Here is a 22,213-nt window from a genome sequence, read left to right as displayed (position 1 = left end):
CCCCTCGGGCCAGCCAGGGCGCTCCCAGGACACTCGGAGGCACGGCGGGCGCGAGTCTTTGTCTCTCTCGGTCTCTCTGCAGCCTCTCCGACCCCCAGTGCTGTTCCCCCTTTGACCCCCGAATAACTTGGCTTCCCCCGGGCTTTGTTTCCCCAGGGTCACCGCCTCCCGGACTCCCGGCAGCCGCCTCGGGCCCTCGTGGGTCCCGCATCTGACACCCCCTCCGGCCCCCACCCCCTACCCGCTCTGAGACTGGGGTCAAAGGCAGCCTGCGTCACGTGGTCGCCGAGCAGCACCGAATCGGCCGGGAGAGCCGAGGGAGAATCCGGGTGGAAGCCGAGAAATCCAGCTCCGATAGCAGCGCCCGGTCCCGCCCCGGCCCCCGCCCCGGGGTGCGCGCCGCACGCCAGCCGGCCGCTCGGGCCTGTGGAGCAGATCTCCGGCCGGCACCCACGCTCCATCACGGGATCGAACCCCGCTCCCTCCGCCGACATTCGGGGAGGTAGGCGCCGGGGACGGAGTGGGTAAGGGGAGACAGTCTGGGGGCCCCTTGGCGCGCGGGTTCGCCCCTCTGTGCTCCGCGGGCCCGCGGTGAGCGAGGCGGCGCGCCCCAACTTGCAGTCTAAAGGGAGACCCCCACCTCCCACCGCGGGATGAGGGGGGAGGCTGCGCGCTGCCTCAGCGCAGTGCCGGGGACCGGGACTGGGGGCTGGGCACCGAGAGGGAGGGGGAGGGGGAGGGGGAGGGAAGGGGGAGGAGAGCGGGCGGGAGGCGGGGCGGGCGGCGGCAGCGGCGGCTGCGGCGTGGAGCGTGGGTGGGAGCTGCGGGAGGCGGACGCGAAGGGGTTAAGCCCGGCCCGGGCCGCTGCCTGGCAGCGCACACACGGCCCACGGGACCCAGGCGTCTGGCAGCTCGCCGGGAGCGCCCCCTGCCCCGGGTGGCGCCCCAGGCGTGGCAGGTAAGAGGCTGGGAGGGCCGGGGCGGGCCATTCCCCTGTCGCCGAGCCTGCGGGGCCCGAGCCGAGCTGGGCGTGCAGGCCGCGCGGGGCCCAAGCTGCCGCCGGCGCAAGTTTGGTGCGGGCGGGCGCCGGGCGGGCTCGTAGAGTCTGCCGGGCCCCGCGCACCCTGGTGGGAGGACAAAGGGGTGGGGGAGCGGGCGGGGGCCGGGGGCAGGCCGGGGTGCCGGTGAGGGCAGCGCGGCAGCTGTAGGTCACGGATAATGTCACTCACGAGGAATGCCCCCTCCCCCTCCTCTACTCCCGAACAGGGGAAACTTTTGTCTGGCGAGGGACGGGGTTAGAGGCTAGGTCCCCGCTTCGGAAAGAGTAAGGCAGCCGGACCGGTTTTCTGTGGGCTGTGATCGGCCTGGTCTCTAACTCCTCTTCTCCCTCAGGTTCTCGGGAGCAACTATACCCCCCGCTTTGAACGCTGCCCTTTAACACCCTGGGACGGGGTAGGAGGAGGCGTACGTGGACGCGTGGTCTCTGGGACAGACTGGGAAATTGGCTCTTTCCCAGATTTAAGCACGCGGGTCAGCTAGGAGCCATGCCAGGCCCAGGGGATACAGAATCCCACCATCACACCCGGGTGCTGTAAAACCACCCCCACCCCCTGCCCCAGAGCGTTTGGAATGGCCTGCGGCATTACTGTCCCTGGTTTGAGGTTCAGACTGACCTGGATGTCTGTCACTTCCCAGCTCTGTAGCCTTGGGCTGGTTCCTTACCTTCCCCTAGCCTCAGTTTCCTCACCTGTAAAATGGGCAAAGTATAGAATCTGCCAGAATAAGGATGAAATGAGAACCTGTGGTACCTTAGTAAACGGTGGCATGTTTATATTCAACAAGTATTTGTTGCATGTGTACTATATGTCAGGCCCTGGGCTAACTGCTTTAGATACATTATCTCATTTAATTCTCCCATGTTACTATTAGCAGCATTTTACAGCGGGGCAGAGGCACAGAATCATAAAGGTCGCACAGCTGTGATGTGGTGGAACTTGGATTTGACTCCCCTCCCCCAGCCTGAGTCTCAACTACAAGGCTTTATAAGATCCTGCTGTGACCGAGCTCATTTTCCATTGAAATCATGAGGACACAGGCCCCTCTTCCCTTTACCCTTACCCTCAGGTGATGCTCCTTCTGTCTGGTACTGGTGTGGGCTGAGGTCTTGTGCCCTGGCTCTTGTTATTGTGGGCAGCTGGAGCCCGGGCCTGGAGCTCCGTAAAGGGTCCAAGTTCTGTTGCTGGCTGGGTCCGTGGTAGGAACGCTTTCATAGTATGGGTGGTGCAGGGAGGAGTGCTCCCTGGCTCTGGCTGGGGACAGCTGGTGGCTTTGTCAACAGGCCTCTCCCCAGCACCCAGGGGACCGAAGAGCCTTTCTACTCCATCCAGACCAGGTCACTTTCAGATCAGCAGGGGGCAGAGGTAGGGCCAGGAGTGGCGCCCTTGGGGTGATGGGATTTATATTGCAGGTGTCCTCTTGTGTGACCCATCAGCAGGGTCCTCATTGCAGAAGTAATGCCCCAGCCCCAAGGGTCCTTGAGGACGGTAATGAAGGGTGGACTTTGAGCACATGTCTCAATTGCAGAATCCTTATGGAAAATGCATGCGTGTATGGGTTTCTGAGCCTAGGGCATGCATTTTCCATGTAAATAGCCCAGGAGTGAATGTGGGGTGGCCCAGACTTTCACTCACCTTAGTGCCCTGTGCTGGCCTAGCCTTTTGGTGGGGGTACCATCCCATGACTGTGGGTCAGGCTCTGAGCGGGGGCCTTGAGTAATTTCTAAAAAAATGGAAAACAAATTGCTAGTTAGTGAATGACATCTTAAAACAATGGAGTGGGAGCAGATAGCGGGAAAAAAAGTCCTGGGGAGAGGAAAGTTTGTGCATTACCATTCTAACTTCTCCGAGGGCTGAACCAGCACTGCTTCTGGAATTTGCAGTGTCCGTAGGCTTTTCCTGGGCCCTGAGAATAGGGGGTCCTCCTGGGCTGACAGTTCACTGCCAGCTGGTAGGAACAAGAGTGGAAATTCCACTACTTAGCTAGAGTTTAAGGGGGCCCAGAAATGTGGGGGATTGAGTGGAGGGGCTGAAAAGATTCCTGAGGGATGGGGATGACCCTAGGCGTGTGGTCAGACTCTCCTTGAGATCAGAGCAAGAGAATCAACAGGTGAAGGGAGGAGGAGCCAGCAAGAATGAAAAGATGGATAGTGAGTCTCCTATCACAAGGGGTATACAAAGAACAGTTTTACAATCGCAAGTTGAGAATGTGGTTAAGAATATGAAATCATAGGTTGGGGGTTGACCTAGGGCCCAACTGAGAGACCTGCACGTGAGACACTTAGAAATGGACTCTGGTCTTAGCAGCCCAGAGCTTTCTCTGCCCTGGGCTTTGGGCCTGCTTGACCCGTCTTCTGCACTTTGGTGTCAAAGCCAGGCCTGCGAGTCCCTAGAGACTGGGCAGACTTCTGCTGGCTTGGAATTTGGTTTGGGGTATGGCTTGAAATATCTGGACTGTTTGGAGGACTTGGACATTCTTTACTTGAAATGGAACGTTAGGGTAATTTGTTAAATATGTATGGAAAATGTCTGTGGACGGGGGTGACTGGGAAATGAAATGAGGTGAGATGCTCCTGCTTTCTGGCTGGAGAGGCCGCTAATCTGACAGGGGAGGGAAGGCGAGGATCAAGTGATGGCGAAGAGGCAGGATGTGATCAGTGATAGACGGGCTTTGGAAAAGCTCTTCTGGTAGTTTATGTCGACAGGGCTTCCTGGGGGAGGAAGTGTTTGTGAGGGTGCAGGCAGTGGGAAAGGGGGCTGTGGGAGGCAAGATGGGGTCGTGGGGAGCTTGCAGTGTCCTCCTCGGGGGTTTGGATTTCAGTCTCTGGCTGGTGGAGAAGACAGAGGGTTGTAAGCAGCTCGTCGAGTCGATGCCTGTTACTGTGTCTTGTGCCAGGCTCCTTACAGACGCTCCATTGAGATCTCACAATACCCCTGCAAAGTAGCTGCTGCTGGCCACCCCCAGCCCCACCCCATTTTCAGATGAGGAAGTGGAGGCTCCGAGGGGTTGAGTCACTTACAGAACTGTGTTTGAACCCAGGCTTGAAGAGTTTCTGCCCTGTTGTGCTGCTCCTCTCAGGGGTCATTTGGCCAAAGGTGGTGCCAAGACTGGCAGGGTTGAGACCAGCTCAGAGATGATGCTAATTGTGGTCTGGCAGAAAGTTGACCAAAGGTCTGACTCAGGCCATGGGACTGAGAGGGAGGCTGCAGGACTTTGTAGGTATCTTGGGGATAGGGTCATCACAGGTGGTCTGGGGTTTGGGGAAGGACCCTTAAGTGGCAGTGTCACTGCTTTCAATTCCCTGCAGGGCTGTCTACTGGCAGAGGGCATAGTCTTGTCCTGTGTGGCTCTCAAGGGCAGAGACAGCACCAAAGGTGACAATGAAGCTAACGGGAATTAAGTGCCTGGGGAGGCAGCAAGGTCCCCATTGCTGACAGTATATGCAAAGAGGCCAGAGAGTTGGAGAGGGTGCCGGAGGCATGTACCGGAGGGTCATGCCTGGGTGACCTCTCTCAGTTCCCTTTTCGCCCGAGAATCTTAGGGTGGTGCTCGGCCCACTTGTACTCCGTTTTTCTCATAGCTTTTCACAGCTGCCCCTTCTAGAAGTTCCCCTGCAGCGCTCTGCCTGGGAGAGCCCTTGCCCCATGGAAAACACTCGGCCCAGCTGACCTTTGAGGGGCCCCTCAGAATTTCTGGATCAGCCACCAAAGTCTGGGTTGCCAGGGACTGTGGTTTCACAGAGGACTGGAACCTTCTGCTTTCGTTTCTCAGTCTGTGAAATGGGTTCAGTCTCTCGTTCCTCAAATGTGAGGAAACAAGGCTGAATCACGGGTCAGGCTGAATCAGTAGGGGCTGGAGGAAAGGGCTGATGGATTTGAAAGTGAGGAGTGGGAGGGGTGGGGTGCGTGGGCTGGGGGGCAGGGCTGTCCCCCTCCTTCCCCTCATTAGAGGGTAAAGCCAGGCCTCCCGGCCTGAGGGGTCACAAGCCAAGGTGCTTTCTCCTGCGTGTGGGGCTGGCACAAAGCTCTGTCCATCAGCTTCAGCTTGGAGGTTGGGAACTTAGAGGAAGGGCTGGATGATGTGGATGTCTTGGACTGTGTGGCCTCAGGGCTAAAGCCAGTCTGTCACCCAAGGAGTTACAGAGGGGCCTGAAGCTCTTATCTTGATGGAGGGTTTGTGTCAAGTTGCCTCCTGGCCCTTTTTATTCCTACCTGTTTTATTTGTTGATACAGATTGGATTAGTCTAATTTTAAAATGTGCATTGCAAATGAGCATTTATTTATTTGAGGCCGAGGCGTGGGAGGTGGCCTGCTATGTGACCACAGTGCCTCACCTCCCAGTGCACCTCAACCCTCAAAGAGAACCTGCCACTTTTCCCTCCCTGTGTGCGCCCTATCCCTTCCTGCCTCCACATCTCTGCTTACAGTGAGGGTGCTGCCCCCCAGTCACTTCCCCTCACCCACCCCAAAATCCCCCCCAGCCCAGCTCCAGTGTGACCTCTTCCTAATTCCGCAGAGCTCGCGCTGCCTGCTCCCTGCTTTCCACGTGCACAGTCTGTTATCTGGGCCTCTACAGGGCCCTTCACATACCTGGTCTTGAATTCCGCTTCCTTCAGGACACGTCTCATCTCCTCCAGGCTCTGTGCTCTGGAGGCAGTGGCTGTGGGCAGCCCATTCCTGCCCCACTGGGTGTGGGCAGCATTGCAGAGCAGAGTCAGAAGTCCTGGCTTCACATCCCAGCTCTGCCACCATTAACTGTGGGATCCTGATCAACGTACCTAAATCTCTCTGGGCATCGTTTTCCTCAGCTGCAAAATGAGGATAGTAACAGTCCTGTTTTGCTGGGAAGATTGAGCAGATCAGTGCCTGACCCATTGTAAGAACCCAGTAAGTGGGAGCTTTTCAAAGCTAACAATGGTTATCATAATTACTGTTTATACCTAGGAGAAAAGGATATATCTATCCTTTCAGAGATAGAGGGAAGAATCTCTGGAGTCTGAGTTTCTGAACTTTCTGTCTAATGACTTGAGGCTTGTATGGATGAGGAAACTGAGGCCTGGAGAGAAAGGGCAATTTGCCTAAGGTGTGGGACCTGCCCGTCTTATCCTGGAAGCCTGGCAGGATTTCCTCTCTCGGTTACACCTGTTTTTCCTCTTCTCTTCTTTCATCAAGGTTAAGGTGCTCAAGTTCTGTAGTGCCAGCCTCCTCCCTGGTGGCCACGTTGAGTGGTATCTAAAACTTGTGCCAGTTAAGTTGGCCTGGCTGGCAGGCCTTGTGACTGCCCTCGAGACTGGGGACCCATACCCTAGACTGTGGACACTGTAGAGGCTGCAGCCTCTAGAGGCCTCCTGCTCAGCCTCCCTGGGCCCCAGGAAGGGGGAGAGGACGGTGGCAGGGAGAGGTGACCTGGGCTAGATCTCACTCAAGGTGGGTGACTAGGACACACATAGAGGAGAGGCTGGGAACTAGGCTCTGGAGCTGGATGATCTGGGTTCAAATCTCTGATGGGGGTTCAAATCTCATACTTATGGGACCTTGGGCAAGCTATTTTTAGTTTCTTCGTCCGTACAAGGGGGATAATAACTGTCCCCATCTTACAGCATTTAGAAAGAAAATGCAGGGAAGGTGCTTAAGTACAAGCCCATTCCAGGTTAGTTACGGTCATTGTTGTAGTTGATGATGTAGTTAATGACTAAGAAGCTTATTTTAATCCTCCCAACAGCAGTAGGGAGACGGGCAGTGTTACCACCCCCTTTTAGCAGATACGGTGACTAAGTCCCGGCAAGGTGGACGGCTCGGCCTGGAGAGGTTCAGACTCGGGGGACTGCCATCGGGGTCTGGTGATTTCGAGGGTCTGCTCTGGTCGGATGAAACTGACTTGTCGTGTGAGGCACTGGGAATGAGGAAACAGAGCTGGCCAGGATGGAAGGGATTGTGTCTGGAGGTGTGGGGCAGAATCCTGGTGCTCACGTGGTTGAGCAGTGGTGGGGAGCCGTGGTCTGGTCCGCGAGGCGTAGCTTGGATTCCCCTCACCTGCGGGCTGACCAAGGACCGGCCTGTCCGGGCAGGTCCGGGCTGTCGGTCGGTGGAGGTTTGCTGTGGTTATTGCTCAGCCACTGCTGGTTTATGCTGCGTGCCCAGGCAGAGGCCAGGTGAGGAGAAATGAGTGTCATCATTGCAGGGCCTTCACTCAGGCTGCGCCCTCTGCCCAGGTCCCCTCCCTCCTCTCCTCACACCTGGCAGCTCCTGCTTGTGCATTTACAGGACTGTTAGCATCACCTGTTCACAGAAGCGCTCCCTGATTCACCTGCAGGTTAAGTCAGTGGTTCTCAAGGTTGGTCTCTGGATTAGTAACATCGGCATTACCTGGGAACTTATTAGAAATGCAGATTATCTAGCCCCACCCCAGACCTACTAAATCAGAAACTGGGTGGGGTGGCGGGGGTGAGGAGGGGACCCAACAAGCTGTTGAAGTTCTTCAGGTGCTTCCAGTGCATGCTAAACATCCACAAACACTTGGTTAGGTAATATAAAAAAAAAAAAAATTGATGCTTCTTTCTTTGGGCTCTTAACGTATTCAGACACCAGCAAAGGTCAGGGACCCAAAGGAAAGCCCAGTTTCTCTCTACCCTGTCTTCAAAGAGCCACCGTCTTATAACAGCTTCTCTTGCCCAGGAAACAATCTTGTACCACAGTGATGGGGTTCTGTTGAACAGAACCCCAACATGGTTACAGGAGACAGTGCTGGGGCCACTTAAAGAAGGTGGGATCGGGGGACTCGAAGGTGGGAGGCTTTGTGGGTGGCAAGGATGGGTGCCGGGAACAAGCTGGCTGTGTTCTAGGGCTGGGGCCAGGGCTGGGGTCAGAGAGTGGGTCCTGCCTCAGAGAAGGGTGTGCGCTGGGGGTATGTGCATGCATGTGTGATTACAGTGACCAGATGTGGTCCAAGAGGGCCAAGGGGCCTTAGCTGTCACCAGCCCAGTGGTTTTAAGCATCTCAGTAATTTAATAACGGTGATCATATAATTACTGCTCAATTTGTGGAGAGCTTGTCCGTGCTGGATAAGCACTTCCATGTAATCTTATCTGGAGTAATCCCCAAAGTAACCTTATGAGGTCAACATCATTATTGGCCCCATTTTATAGATGAAAATACTGAGGGCACACAGGCATAAGGAGGTAGAATCTAGGAATCCTTTAGGGGTGCTTGGAAACATGATCTCATTGGAAGAAGGGCGGTGGAGGGTTGTCTTGGAGTGTTTGGGTAGCAGGCTTTATAAAGCTGCAGAAATATATATTCTATCAAATGAGTAAATTGGGCTTTACCCTTGGGGGGGGGTGATGGGATTGTGTTGGGATGGTTAGGGCTCAAGCCTCCAAGTTGGGGCCTCCACTGCAGACACTGTCATTCTCCTCTTATGGATGGACCATTTGAGGCACAAAGAGGCACAGTGCTGACTTCAAGGTCCCACAGCTAGGGCAAGAGATAGAATCGGAGAGAAAAAACCAGGGTCTTCTCTGGTTCTCGCAGGAGAGGTGGGGTGTCAAGAGCAGTGCCCAGTGTCCACCCTGCACTTCTCTTCTGCCTCAGTGTCTCCAGGGTACGGTCCAGGAGCCCAAGGGCTTTCCTGACACAGTGCAGGAGCCCCTTCATCTCTCAGTGGGGAACAGAGGCCCAGAGAGGAGCAGGGACTCGCACAGGGCCACACACTGTGTCACGATTGGGACCAGACACAGAGCTGTCTCTGTTCTGACCAGGGAAGGGTTTGTTTCCTGAAAACTGTCCCTGTCCCCCACCCCTCCTTTGGCAGGCTGGGTAGCTGTAACCCTCAGAGTGGCCCAGACCAATGCTGGGGGTAGAGATGGGTGTGTCCGGGGGAGAAAGCTGCCAAGGAGGGTGGGGCAGCATCCAAGAGAAAGAACACCAAGAAGCCGAGACCCCAGATGGAAACCAAATGTATTTACTAGGTCCTGAGAGGATATCTGGAACAATGGAAGTAGAGTGGGGGAAGTCAGACTATAAAAAGGGCTTCTTGATATCCTTACAAAAAAAGAAAGTAGAGTCTTTAGGTTTGACTGTTGTTTCTCTGAAGGATGTTTATGTAACTTCCTGAAAGCAGGATCCCAGGGCTCTGTGAAGTTTCTCAGATGCTGTTGTTTATAGACTCAGGGCTGTGGAGCTGGGAAAGACTTGATAGGGTAGTCTTCCCACTTTACAACTGGTGAAACTGAGGCTGCACAGTGAGGCACAGAAGACTTGGGATGGGAGCCTGTGTCTTGCGGCGCCTTTTAAGGGGCGGTTGTGTCGACTTACTGTTCCCGTGGCCTTGGCTGGCCTGGAGGCTCGCGGGAACCATGGAGGGTCCTCTCTTGGAAACACTCAGAGCTGCTAGAGTCAGGACAAGGCCAGGTCCAGTCTGCAGTGAGATGTGCCCGTTGGATGGTGACCTGCATGGTGGGGAAGCATGGTGGTATGCTTGGTGATGCCACCCCCGTCCAGATGCTGGGGCCCAGCTGTGCACTGTCTGCCCGGGAGCTGGGAGTCACACCCAGTGGGTGCAGAGGCGGGGACTATTGTATATTGTGATTCATTCTGTTCTCCTAGCCCTGAAGGGATGACTAGGCCCTGAGCCCTGATGAGTGCCCACGCCTGTGGACTAAAGTGGCCAACCGTTTGGGCTCCAAGTTCAGACAGGAGGGGACCAGAGAACCTGGGGGAGTCCTCTTTCTCTGCTACCTCGTATCTCTGGAGTATTCCATGATCTGGATCCATCTGTTCTCACTAGTGCAGGGGTATGTAAGCCCCTAAAATCTTTTGCAACATTTTGTGGGCATTTCCGTGGATTCTTTTTGTGCAGAGAAAATCTGTAGGTCTCATCAGGTTGTCGGAGGGCTTGGTGTCACCCAAAGTGCTGACGGGAGGGCAGGGGGCCGAATGCATGGTCTACAGCCTTGAGAGAAGGTTGCTGGAGAGGCAGTATGGTTCTAGTCGAAAGTAGCGTGGTGGCAGTGTAGTGTCGTGGTTCAGAGTATGGTCTTGGAGGCCACTGTTGGCTTCTCTAAACTGGCTCTTCCTCTAAGCCAGCTCCTGTGTGACCTTGGATAAGTTACTGTGTGCATCAATTTCCCCATCTGTAAAATGGGACAAATAAGAATAGTTATCTCACAGTGTCATAGGCTTTCAAATAAGATAATGTGTTTAAAGAATTTATCCTGGTGCCTGGTACAAAGTAACCACTTGGTTAAAGTTTGCTATTATCAGTTTCAGCTTTGCTGGTAATTTGCTGTGTGATCCTGTTAAGTGCCTTATCTTGGGGTCTTAGTCTCCACCTGCAGCTCTGTTGGGCTTTTCAGGAGCTGCAGGGCGAGGTTGGAGAAGAGGGGAGGGAGGAGGAACCTTCCTCATCCCCCGGCTCCCCAGCCCAGGCCCTCACTGGTGCCTTGAACGTAGCTTTGTCCTAAGGCAAGATTATGTAACCAGTGGGGCCCGGCCAGGCAGGACATGATTCTCAACCTCCTTTTGTCCTCCATTGTCTCTTGCTCTCCCTTCCCCCCACAGGGCTATTGCATTAGCTGACCTGTTCCCCAAGCTCCAGGGATGAAATCGAACCCGTGCTATTCTGCCACCAATTGATTTAGTCTGGAGGTTTGCTGCGCAAGCGGCCCCTCCCCTGGCTACCTGGGGACAGACAGAGCTGATGCCTCTGTGCCTGCTTTGCGGGTGGAGACCGGAACCCCTTTTTAGGGGGATAGGCAGGCTATAGGCTGGGGGGTGGCACCCTTGACCCATGGCCCCTATGGCTTGAACGGGTACACTCCCCCACCATGACTCCCTCCCCACGAGTGACCTACCCATCCTTGCAGCCCAGCGCCAAGCCTCCTCTCCCAGAAAGCCTTCCCTGGTACTTTGGCTGCAGGGAAGTCTCATCTACTGAGCTTTGCATTCTACTCTCTTTAAGAAAACAAAGGCCACAAACTGGCAGGCCACATCCGCCCCATGGGCAGCTTTTACTTGGCCCATGCCAAATCTTGAGCTAGTTGCTAACAGGAGATTTTATGTAAGAATCCCAACTTCTGGCTTCAAAAATGAGAAGATCATACAACTTTGAGTGTAGTTCTCCAGTGGCCACTACTGGAGATGAAGCACGTAAGCTCCTCTTTGCCCCATTCCGCCGCCCACTTCGCACACTTATACAGTCTTTCTAGCCCCCAGGTGTCTGAATTTTGACCCCGTCCTGTAGGCACGGCCAGCTTTCTCTCCTGCGCCGTGGTGTGGTCCCCCGTCTGTCTGCTCTGTGGGCTCTTTGGTGGTGGTGGTGGGGATCTGACTCATCTCTGTGTCCCTCGAAGCATTGTGCCCAGGCTCAGGACTGTGTACACAGCAGGAGCATAATAAGTGCTTCCTTTATGAATGAAGGCGGGGCATTGCTGTTCCTCACCAGCTGTGAAGATTCCATTTAATGGAAGCCTCTGGATCAGCCTGTCCCATGGCCAGAGGATCCTCCTCCCAGATAAGCTGTGGCTGCTTAACCACTGACCCAGGCAGCTTCTTAAGCTGCGGATAAACAGTCACTCAGAGGGTTGTCCCCACGGTGCAGTATAAGCAAGGAGAGGGACATTTCTCCTGAAGCTGTCCCCACATTTCACTCTCCCAGGGGGCTTGGAGGAGCTTGCGGGGAGAGGGAGGCTGGGATCAGCAGCCTTCAGATGGCATCGAGTGCAGACCTCGGCATCCTGGGGAGACAGCGGGCTGGGGGGAAGGATCAGTTCAGGTGTTTCGTGGACTAGGCATCCCCTCCTTCAGGCCTTTCTCTGCTGTATTCTGCTCCTAGAGTGTGCGCCTTAGCCACCAGCTTCTTTGTCCAGCTATCTGTCTGTCCAAGGCGTATTTCACTCTTTTAATTGAAATCCGAACCTTCCCTAGAGGCCGGCTAAGCTATCTCCTCCTTGAAGAGGTCTTAGCTGAGAGGTCACAATTGTGCTGGGGACAAGAAAAACCTGGGAAGCTTGTAGAAAGAAAAAAAACATGCAGGTTTCTGGCCCCCATCTTTGATTCCTTCAGGGTACAGTGTCCCCCTCCCTAGAAGATTCAGACGCAAGGGTCTGTGGACACGCTTTGAGGACCCTGCCTTAGCTCAGGGAGGCCAGGGCTGGTAGGGAGGACCCCTGAATGGCAGCTGTGTGACATCGCGTACCCCTTTCCCTCTGCGGGCTTCTCTCTTACCCTGGGTGCCCTCATACGCTGGGCTCCTCCTGTTGGTTGTGGCTGAAAGCGTCTGGTGAGCCATCCTTGGACGGGATGACGGGGGATCCGGGCAGGTGCCAGTGTCTGGGCAGGGCCCACAGAGATTTCACATTGTTCAGCTAACAGCTCAGAAGAGGAATGCCCTGATGTCAGGGCAGGAGGCAGGCTGGAAGCCCCGGTCTGAGTGGGCAGGGTCTGTGCCCAACGAGGTTGGAGGACTGGCCTGGGCTGCCCAGTGACCTGGCCACAGGCTGAGGGGCACCTTGATGTGTGATCCTGTGGCAGGCGGGCTGAGGCTTCAAGCACAAGCCTATACAAGCCATTTACAGAAGGGTAAACTAAGGTACATGGAGGGAGGGACTCCCCCCGTGTCACACATGAGCGTGTGGAAAGCCGGGCTTGGACCCCAGATCTTCTGACTCCCGGGCAAGAACCCACTCCTCTGTCCTCACCTCACTCTGCAGGGTCGGTGCCAGATCTCCCAGCTGGGACAGTCTGCTTGTCTGTGACAGCCTTGAGGCTTGGGCCTGGAAAAGTGAAGCCACCATCGTCACAGCCACCCTGGAGGCATGAAACCAGTTGGGTGTGCAAATTACCTCTCAAACATCCTCCATCCCATTTTTTTTTTTTTTTTCCTTAAACTGTCTCTGATGGGCCGGCTGCCTCTGTGCCCGTTTCCGCCTGGCACTGGGCTTCATGCTCTTTATTCTGAGAACAAAGCTTCCTTCTGACAGTCCTCCTGCCGACAACGGGAAAAGGGCAGGCATGGCACTGGGCCTCCCTCCTCCGCCTCCTCTAGCTGGGAGCATGGGGCAGCCTTTGTCAGATGCTGGACCCCAGCAGCACTGGTGGGCTGGGAGGGAGCCCAGCTGCAGCCCAGTCCATGTTCCCACTGGGGCTGGAGCCACCCTGTGGGCCCAGCTGTCAGACCCAAAAGTGGCCAAAGTGGTGGGCAAAGGTATCGGACAGGGACCGGCGTAAGTCCTTTTCTGGTCCAAGCAGTTACTTGTCCCAGGACTGTTCATGTGACAGCCATCAAGATTCCAGCTGGCACAGGTGGAGTTTCATTTCTGCCTCCAGGCAACCCTGGTCTCCTAGGGGACTGCAGAAACTAAAAGGTGCTCAGATGAGGGCAGCCATAGTCCCTCATCCAACACATTTTTATTGAGCATCTACTTTGTTCCAGGCACTTTTCTGGGCACTGGGACACAGCAGTGAACAAAACAGCCCAGTCCCTGTTTTGGACTTGGGGGTGACACTCTGGTAGTGGGAGAGAGTCAACAAACCAAAGAATACTAGCTACTTGTCAACTGGCAAGAAGTGCCTGCCACAAAAATAAAGCTGGGTTGGGGGTGGACAGTGTGACTTAAGGGAGTGGCTCTGCTGTGTTGGGGGTCATGGAAAGTCTCTGGTAAGGGGACAGGAGACTCCAGGAGGGGAGCTAGGGAGCCACGGGGTATGTGGGGAAGAGCATTCCAGGCAGAGGGAACAGCAACGCAAGGCTTTGAAGCAAGAGGGTGCAGGGTGTGCTCGAGGAGCAGCAGCAAGGAGGCTGGTGTGGCAGGGGTGGAAGAATAAGAGCCGTCCTGGGAGGATATGTGGCCAGAGGGAGTCTGCCCAGGGGCGGAGGGGATTGCCTATGGCCTCCTGCCCTTCAAGAGGACTTCGCTGTTTGGTCTGAGTAAAGGGTAAAGTAAAGAAAAGCTGCTGAGCGGCTGGGGCTGAGGGCTGCCTTGTTTTGACACATGTTTGAGGGGGATCCTGTGGGCTGCTGCGTGGAGAGAAGCCTGGAGGCTGGAAGCAGGATGCCCGCCAGCTGGTGGGTGCCACAGGTGAGGGAGGACGGCTCAGCGTGGAGAGTGGGAGGCGGCCCGGGGTCAGATTCTGAATTGGTATCACTGGATGTGCCGATGGGTTAGGTGTGGGCTGTGAGAGGAAGGTGTCAATGGCAAGGTTTCTGGCCTGAGGGACTGGAAGGCTGCAGGACAGCAGGTCTGGGGAGAGAAATGGAGATTTCAGGTCAGATGTTTTGGGTTGGAGCATACCTGGTGGGAGGGAGACACATGGGTAGAGGTTGGTCCTGGGCCTGCACATTCTTGTCGTTGAAGGGGTGTGAGGGGTGCCCTGTAGGACCTCCCGAACTCTGAGAATCTGTCTGTAAGAATAAGTATTTCCTGGGCCTTTCGTGTTCTTTTTCTTTCTTTGTAAACCTCCTCCTGCTTTTCCCTTCCTCCTGGACAGAGGAAAAAGGCCGATTCTGAGGACTCACTGTCTTGGAGGTGGCCCTGGCCTTTCTGCCTGCCGTGCTTCTTGGGTGGGGAGCTAGGGGGAGCCCTGGAAGGGGAGGCCAGAGGCCTCAGGCCTTGCCCTGGCTCGGCTGCCGACAGAGAGAGGTTTCTCTCTGTGCCTTGGTTTCCTCTCCTGCACACTGACGTGTTAAGCTGGCCCCCCCGGTTCTGAGGGTGGCAGGGAGCACTTGAGGAGGCTGGATGCACAGAGGTGAAGAACCTGGCTTGAAGTCCAGTGTGGGTGCGAATCCTTGCTTGGCCGCCTGGCTGTGAGACTCTGGGCCAGTGACATAACCTCTCCGAGCCTCAGTTTTCTCATCTGTGAAAATGGGCCAACCATAGTACCTGCATCACAGAGTCGCTGTGAGGGTTAAATGAGAAAATGCACACGAAGCACTTAGCCAAGGCCCTGGTATATACCACACCCAGTTATCAGGGGCTGTTAGTGACTGTGCAGTCGGTCAGGTTAAGGGGTTTTGCCTGGTAGGTGGTGGGGGCCATGGAAGGCTATCGAGTAGAAACCTGGTACTCATGTGGTCTGAGGAGGCTGCTGTGAGTTTGGAGACTTGGGCTGAGCCCCTTCCACCTGCCGGAGTGAGAACTGAGGGCCAGCCCTGATGGACTCTCCTGCCCTTCCTTTAATTGTGGGTCTTCACTGACTTGGCATGGGCAACCTCTGTCTTTTTTTTAATTTTTTTTTTTGCGGTACGCGGGCCTCTCACTGTGGTGGCCTCTCCCGTTGCGGAGCACAGGCTCCGGACGCGCAGGCTCAGCGGCCATGGCTCACGGGCCTAGCCGCTCCGCGGCATGTGGGATCCTCCCGGACCAGGGCGCAAACCCGTGTCCGCTGCATCAGCAGGCGGACTCTCAACCACTGCGCCACCAGGGAAGCCCTGGCAACCTCTGTCTTGAACAGGTCCCTTGGGGATGGGGGTGGTCATTTTCCTGAAGATCTCCTACAGAACCCTTTGTCTCTATGTCCCAATGGCTGACCTTAGGGAATGTGAGTGTGGGGCTCTGAGGGTGGGTGATGTTGAATGTACTCGAGTTGTCTGGACAGGATCAGCGGGGGCAGGGCAGGCCTGGAGTGACATTCCACTGGGCACTTGGATGTGACCTCGGTTGCTGGTCTGGGTCCCGGCTGGGTGGTGCTTGCTCCACCGGGACCATGGAGAAGTTGACAATGGGCGGAATGTGGCCCCCTTAGGACGCACACTTCAGTGGTGCCCAGGCATGCTGGCCGAGCCCTGTGCTTTTGCAAGCCTGTTACCCAGCAGTTGAATCGTGTCAGGACGGCCAAGGACATTTCAGATTCCCCCAGGGCTGGCAGCCAGGCTGTCACCAGGCATTGCTTGTTTTCCCAGGGTCCAAGGGCTTTTTGGGATGGAGAGGGCTCTGGAGATATTCCAGGAACTTTTCTTAACAGCTGGGTAAATTGAGATCCAGGTCAAGGCACTTGACCAAGGTCTCACAAGGCCGCCTCCCTCCTACCTGTCACCTCCCTCTGTTCCCGTGTCCCTTGCTCAGACTCCTGGCCTCCTGCCCGGACGTTTGAAACAACCTCCATCTTCTGGGCTCTCTAAGAGCTTTGTTTGTCTTCCTATTATCCTAATCTTGCCATAACCTGCCAGGCACACATGCTGTTCGAGTGTGTCTGCCCTCCTTTCCCCTCTGGTCCCAGACAAAGCACGGAGGCTCTGAGCGCAGGCCCCAGAGCCAGACTGACCTCAGTTTGAATCCCAGCTCTGCCCCTTCCTAACACGGCGAACTGGGGCAAGATACTCCACATTTCTGAGCCTCAGTGTCTCTGTCTACGAAATGAAAACAGTAGCAGTACGTAGTTTATGAGGTTGTCTTCATGACTAAATGAGATAATACGTGAAGTGCTGGGTATAATACCTGTCCAGAATGAGCTCTCAAAAATGGTCATTGTTGGGAGTTCCCTGGTGGTCCAATGGTTAGGATTTGACACTTTCACTGCCGTGGCCAGGGTTCAATCCCTGGTCGGGGAACTGAGATCACGCAGCCAAAAAAAAAAAGGGTCATTGTTACAAAGACCCATCAGTGCTGGTTGAACTGAAAAGTCAAGGAGGGCATGGAAGAGTAGACAAAGCTCTGGACCTGGAGGAAGAAGATGTGGGCTCCAAGTTCATTGCCAAACTTTGCCTCACCGTGTACTTTCGGGAAGTCACTCTTCCTCCAGGAACCCCACTTTCCTCATTTGAGAAAGAGGGAAGAAATCCCTGCCACGATCTTAGAAGCTTGTCATGTGATGCCAGAGCAGCATCTGTGAAAAAGCTTTGCATCTGTGCAGTGATTTAAAAATGGCACAGTGGTGGCTGTGGTGTGCTGATGGTGACGAGGACGTTGTAGCCACAGCAGTGGACAACTGGCTGGGGTGGAGGCTGGTCAGTCTGCAAATGCTCAGCACCCACGCAGGCTTCCCGTTCCTGCCTGCCTGCTCCCGCCTCCAGCAGCCCGCCTTTAGCATTAGCCTCAGCATTGCGCTCTCGAAGATGTAGGAGGTGCAAAGACCCGATGGCATCTTCTGAGCCGTAGTGAGTTTTGGGTTATCTGTGGCAGATCCCGTGGAATGTAGGATTACAGCCAGGCACTGGTTCAAATCTCAGCTCAGCACTTCCCAACTGGAAGCTCAAGCCAGCTGCTTAACTTCCATGAGCCTGTTTCCACATTTGTAAAATGAGGCCTTGATGAAGCAGAGGCCAAGCGTTTAGCAAAGGGCATAGCACACGGTTATAGGGAGAGGTTGTATCGTGGTGGAGCATGGTGCCTGATGGGCTTACGGGTGGCGGGAGTGGGGGCCATCGTGCCCATTTCTGGGGATGAGCAGTGGAGGTCAGTTACACTCCAGAATTGCCCAGCTTCGAGTTAGAAGGGCCCCTGGAATCATCTGGCACCATTCCACTTTACTGGTGAACAAAGCAAGGCCTGACAGGAGCAGGTGCTTGGTGGGGTCACTGGCAGGTTTGTGCAAGGCTGGGCCTAGGGCGGGGCGAGGGAGGCCCTTAGAGGTAGACTGTGAGGGGCACTCAGGGGCCGCGGTGCGACTCTCACCAGTGTCATGCAGGTGCATGCCAGCGCCTGGGAGTGGGCGCCTCCTTCATGTTTGTGCCTGCTGCCTGGATGCCTCACCCTAGCCCAGTCTAGGACTAGAGCGCCAGTCTCCTGACCCCAGGAACTGGTCCCCGAACCTTGGGGGTCTGGGGACACCTGTCAGCTACCTTGTAGAGGCTCACCAAGGTCCCCTGGCCCCTTTAAAAAGGACCTTCGATAAATAGGTTACCTGCCCGGTGCTTTTTACTCTGTCTCTGCTCTCTAGCGGTCTGTGATGCAGAGAAAGCGAGGTCCTCCCGCCCCCTCTCCCCACCTGCTGCCCCTTCCCCTGCCAGCTGTGCCTCCATGTAAGCATTTGAGCCCCTCACCCTGGAGGGGAGGCATGTTAGCGGCGGGCTTCTGTCACGGGACAAGCCCCAGCGAGTCTGGAGGGACGAGGCTGCTTTCATGTGGGCCCTGATGAAGCTTCCCTGGTCTCAGCAGGCCTAGGTTGTGCCCACCAGGCCTCGAGGAGATTAGGGGGCTTCTGTGGCTCCAAGCGCCTCAAGGCTTTCCCTTCGTCTTTGTTGCCCCCAGTGCACCTGGCTTCCCTCCACTCTGGCCACAGGGCCTGGAGCCTTTTCAGTTTCCCCAAGGCTTCTGGGAAGCCTGGTCTTGAGGTGTCCATCTGGGCCAATCTCCCCATCACCACCTCCGGGCCTGCAGGCTGGGCCTCAGGTGACCTGTGAAGAGGTGGCCACTAATCCCTGCAGGGGTTCCTGGGATCACCCCGGGCTGGCAGGAGCCTAGGCCACCCTTGTGGTTTGATGTGAGGGGCCTTGGACAGTCGGCAGTCTCCATCCCCAGGTCCTACATGTACAGACATGGCATTATTTTCCCCACTGCTGCTCTTGGGACCTGAAATTCTGCTACTTAGCAAGTTTCCTGGTGCTCTCCTTGGTGTCCTCTAAAAAGGCAAATACCAGGGCTTCCCTGGTGACGCAGTGGTTAAGAATCCACCTGCCAATGCAAGGGACACGGGTTCGAGGCCTGGTCCAGGAAGATCCCACATGCGGCAGAGCAACTAAGCCTGTGTTCCACAACTACTGAGCCTGTGCTCTAGAGCCCGTGAGCCACAACTGCTGAGCCCGTGAGCCACAGCTACTGAAGCCCACACGCCTAGAGCCCGTGCTCCGCAACAAGAGAAGCCACCGCGATGAGAAGCCCACACACCACAACTGTGTGCTCATGGCCGAGTTGCTTCTCCTCTCTGGGCTTTGTAAGGTCCTCTTCAGCCCTAGCACCTCTGCACTCAGGCAGTTACCCTTCTTTCTTTGCGGGGGTTAGGGGATGGGGCAGGGAGGGCAATGGAAGGGTCTGGCCACTGAGCGGGGTTGGGTCAGGGACCAAAAGCCAACATCACAGGCGCTTTGACCACCTGCTGGCCTGATAGGAGATATCAGTCCTTCTTCCTCTTCTCAGGACAGGCGGGGAAACTGAGGTCTGGGGTGGGGGAAGGGCCCTGCTTGGATCGCATAGGCAGTCAGGCAGGGCTGCAGCCAGAGCCCGGTTACCCTTGCTGACAGTGAGGGCTCAGCTGCTCCTGGCTGCCATCTTTCTTGAGAGGAAGCCTAGGGCCCATTGGCGTCAGGGTCAGGGACATGCTTTCTCCTCTTCCATGGAAGGCACCTCTGGCAGGGCAGGGGTGAGGGAGCAGGATCCCTGCCTGCTGAGGGGTCCCCTGGGCATGGGGCAGAGTCAGACAAGACATCCTCTTCCTGAGGTTAGGAGGTAGGGGTCGGTGGCCTCTGGCAAGGGACATGGTGGTGAGGAGGCCTGGAGGCTTCTGGGAACGTGGTTGGTGGCTCAGGGTGCCCTAGGGCCACCCGCTCCCTCCCAGAGAGGGAATTGGGTGGACAGTCATGCTATTTGTCCTGGCTCTGGGATTAGTTGTGACTGTGTTACGTGAGGATCGTGGAGCCATTAAGAGGATGCGGTGACGCGAAGTGGAGTGGAGCTGAGTGGCTACTGCCTGGAGCTCGGGTGGGTCCTGTCATTTTCTCCCCGGCCTCCCTGTACCCTCTGACCACAGCCCCGTGTCCCCTCCCTCCTGTCCAGTCCTCCCAGGTCTGTCTGATGTGTGTGTACCCACAGTGTGTACGTGTTCATACCAATGCGGGAGGGGGCCAGGGGGTGCAGGGGTTAGGGCTAGCTGGCCCCTAAGCCTGGCACCGGGTCCTGTCTGCATTCGGGACCAGAAGTGGGTTCCTCAAGTGTCCCAGCCCCCAGTACTGCACCAGGGAGATGGGCCAGGGCTGACCTGGCAGATTCCTGATGGAAAAGGAGACCATGGCTGAGGGGTGGGAAGGAAGGGCTTAGCTTCTCTTTGAGCTTCTCCTGACAGCTCAGCGAGTTCACAAATCCACCTGAAGCCAGCAGGTCTGGGAGTTAAAGATTTACTGCAAGGCCATGGGGGGAGCTGGAATGACGAGGTCCCAGGGGCTCAGATGTTACATTCATGGCTTCAGTCCTATCTTGACGGTGAGGCTATGGCTTGTTTAAGTCGGAGGGGCTGCTACAGAGTTTCCATTTGGCTTTTTCCACTTGGCTTTTGGAGAGGGGGGCGGTCACAATCTCCCTGAATTTGTATGGAGTATGGCATCTGTCTGGGGAGAGTCCACTAACAGCCTTCATGATACTCTCAAAGGGTTCTTGTTTTTAATTTAATTTATTTTTTATTTCTTTGGTTTTTTTGCGTTGGGTCTTCTTTGCTGCGCATGGGCTTTAGTTGTGGCAAGTGGGGGCTACTCTTCGTTGTGGTGTGCGGGCTTCTCATTGCGGTGGCTTCTCTTGTTGCGGAGCACGGACTCTTGGCGCATGGACTTCAGTAGTTGTGGCTCGTGGGCTCTAGAGCGCAGGCTCAGTAGTTTTGGCGCACAGGCTTACTTGCTCCGTGGCATGTGAGATCTTCCCGGACCAGGGCTTGAACCCACGTCCCCTGCATTGGCAGGCGGATTCTTAACCACTGCGCTGGTTAGAGAAGTCCTCTCAAAGGGTTCTGTAACCCCAGGAGGTCACAAACTTCTGATCTAATCTCTACCCCTTGCTGTCCAGGTAAGGAAACAGGCTCAGAGAAGGGAAGGGTATTGCCCAGAGGGAGCCAATGGAAGCACTGGAATGCTGATGTGGACTCCAGGCCCATGCGGAGTTTGCTTCCACATCCTAGAGATGGAGGGCTCCCCCACTCCCATACACCTGTTTCTCAGAATCTGTCAGGGATCATACGGCAACCTGGAGTGGGCAAGTGGGAGGGCAGGGGCCGGGGCTGACCAGCACTTCCCGGCTCCTCTGCAGGGGTGGCAGCCTGGGGGAATGAATAATGGTAAACTTGTTTGTACTTCTTTGAGAGAAGATGACGAATAACTGAGGTCGTGATTGGGAAGTGCTTGTACCTGGCATGCAGCAGACCTGTGAGGCTGTCCAGTCACCATTGTCCTTTGAGTTGTGGCCCTTTTAGCTGAGATCTCCTGCGTCTGAGCCTCACCACCTCTCTCTCCCATTCCTCAGCATGAGGCCTCTGCCTGGGGCATAGAGGCAGCCTCCCTTTCTCATGTGGGGTCTCTGCCTATCTGGGGATGACACAGGCCCCCGGGGCGGGGGAAGGTGAAGACCCTCTGGATGAGGTCCTGCCTCTGGGGATCTGTGGTGCCCCTGTCTGCCCGTGATGGAAGGCTTTCCCATTGCCGGAGGAGCCGATCAGCCCGCACTGAGGCAGCTGGGGCTGGTTACCTGCAGGAAGCCTGTCTCTGGGTACATTCTGGGCCGCCCACCTGGTTCAAGAATGGTGTGGAATGCTGGGCAGCTGCCCGGAGGTTACAAGCAGGGGCTCCGAGGTGGGCCGGCTTGGGGTTGTCCTGGTTCTCCCCCTGCCCAGCTGTGTGACCTTGAGTCAGTTGCTTCGTACCCTCTCTGAGCCTAGGTTTCCTGCCTGTGAGAGCACGTATATGGGTGACACCAGCGTGAGGATTGGGTGTGATAAATCAGGGAAAGCTGGTGTGGGGCTGGCAAGTTACCAGGAGCTCAGTCAGTGCTGGCTGCTGTCAGCGAGGGAGGTTATGATATTTGCAAAGAAATATCTTTCTGTTTTTTTCAAGTGCCTGTGATCTGAGCCTAAGAAAAATAGCTAGGAATGGATTTGACTCTGCGTAGATGGATTTGGGGGTTGGGTGGAGAGAGTCCTATTTTGGGGAGTTCCGTGGGCTAACGAAGAGCTTGCCTTGTGAGGGTCCTGCCCACCTTGGTCTGCCCTAGAGCGTCAGTGGCACCAGAGGGCAGCTGGTCCTGACCTGTCTTGTTCCCCACTCTGCAAACCCCCTTGCCCCCAGCTGTCTTGTTTGTTTGCTCAGTAAACTCTTTTCTTCAGAGCTGGTGCAAAGATAAACTCTCAACTCAGGGCTTGTTGGAAGAAACACAAATTCTCAACAAGTGGCGGGTATAAGTTCTTGAGGTTTCTGTTGGGCATCCCCCTCCGGGGAACCCAGAACAAACCCCAGGTTGAGAACTGGGGAGTGA

The 22,213-nt window shown here is 55.7% G+C and overlaps 1 protein-coding gene across 3 annotated transcripts in view; it reads left to right on the top strand.

Annotated features, from left to right (window-relative positions):
• Positions 1 to 301: 301 nt before the first annotated feature.
• NDST1 (N-deacetylase and N-sulfotransferase 1) overlaps positions 302 to 22,213 on the top strand; it is a 65,210-nt gene continuing 43,298 nt past the window's right edge. The window contains exon 1 of one of the 3 annotated variants that reach the window (XM_032627961.1): positions 302 to 502. The gene's annotated coding sequence lies outside the window, so the exon portion shown is untranslated. Of the gene's footprint in view, positions 525 to 805; positions 959 to 22,213 lie in introns of those variants that run through there. The other 2 variants (XM_032627962.1, XM_032627960.1) reach the window with 2 other exon arrangements.

This window comes from Phocoena sinus, chromosome 3 (genome assembly GCF_008692025.1).
Source record: "Phocoena sinus isolate mPhoSin1 chromosome 3, mPhoSin1.pri, whole genome shotgun sequence".
Lineage (NCBI taxonomy): Eukaryota > Metazoa > Chordata > Mammalia > Artiodactyla > Phocoenidae > Phocoena > Phocoena sinus.
The sequence above is the reverse complement of the archived record's forward strand: the minus strand, read 5'-3'. Positions and strand labels throughout refer to the sequence as shown.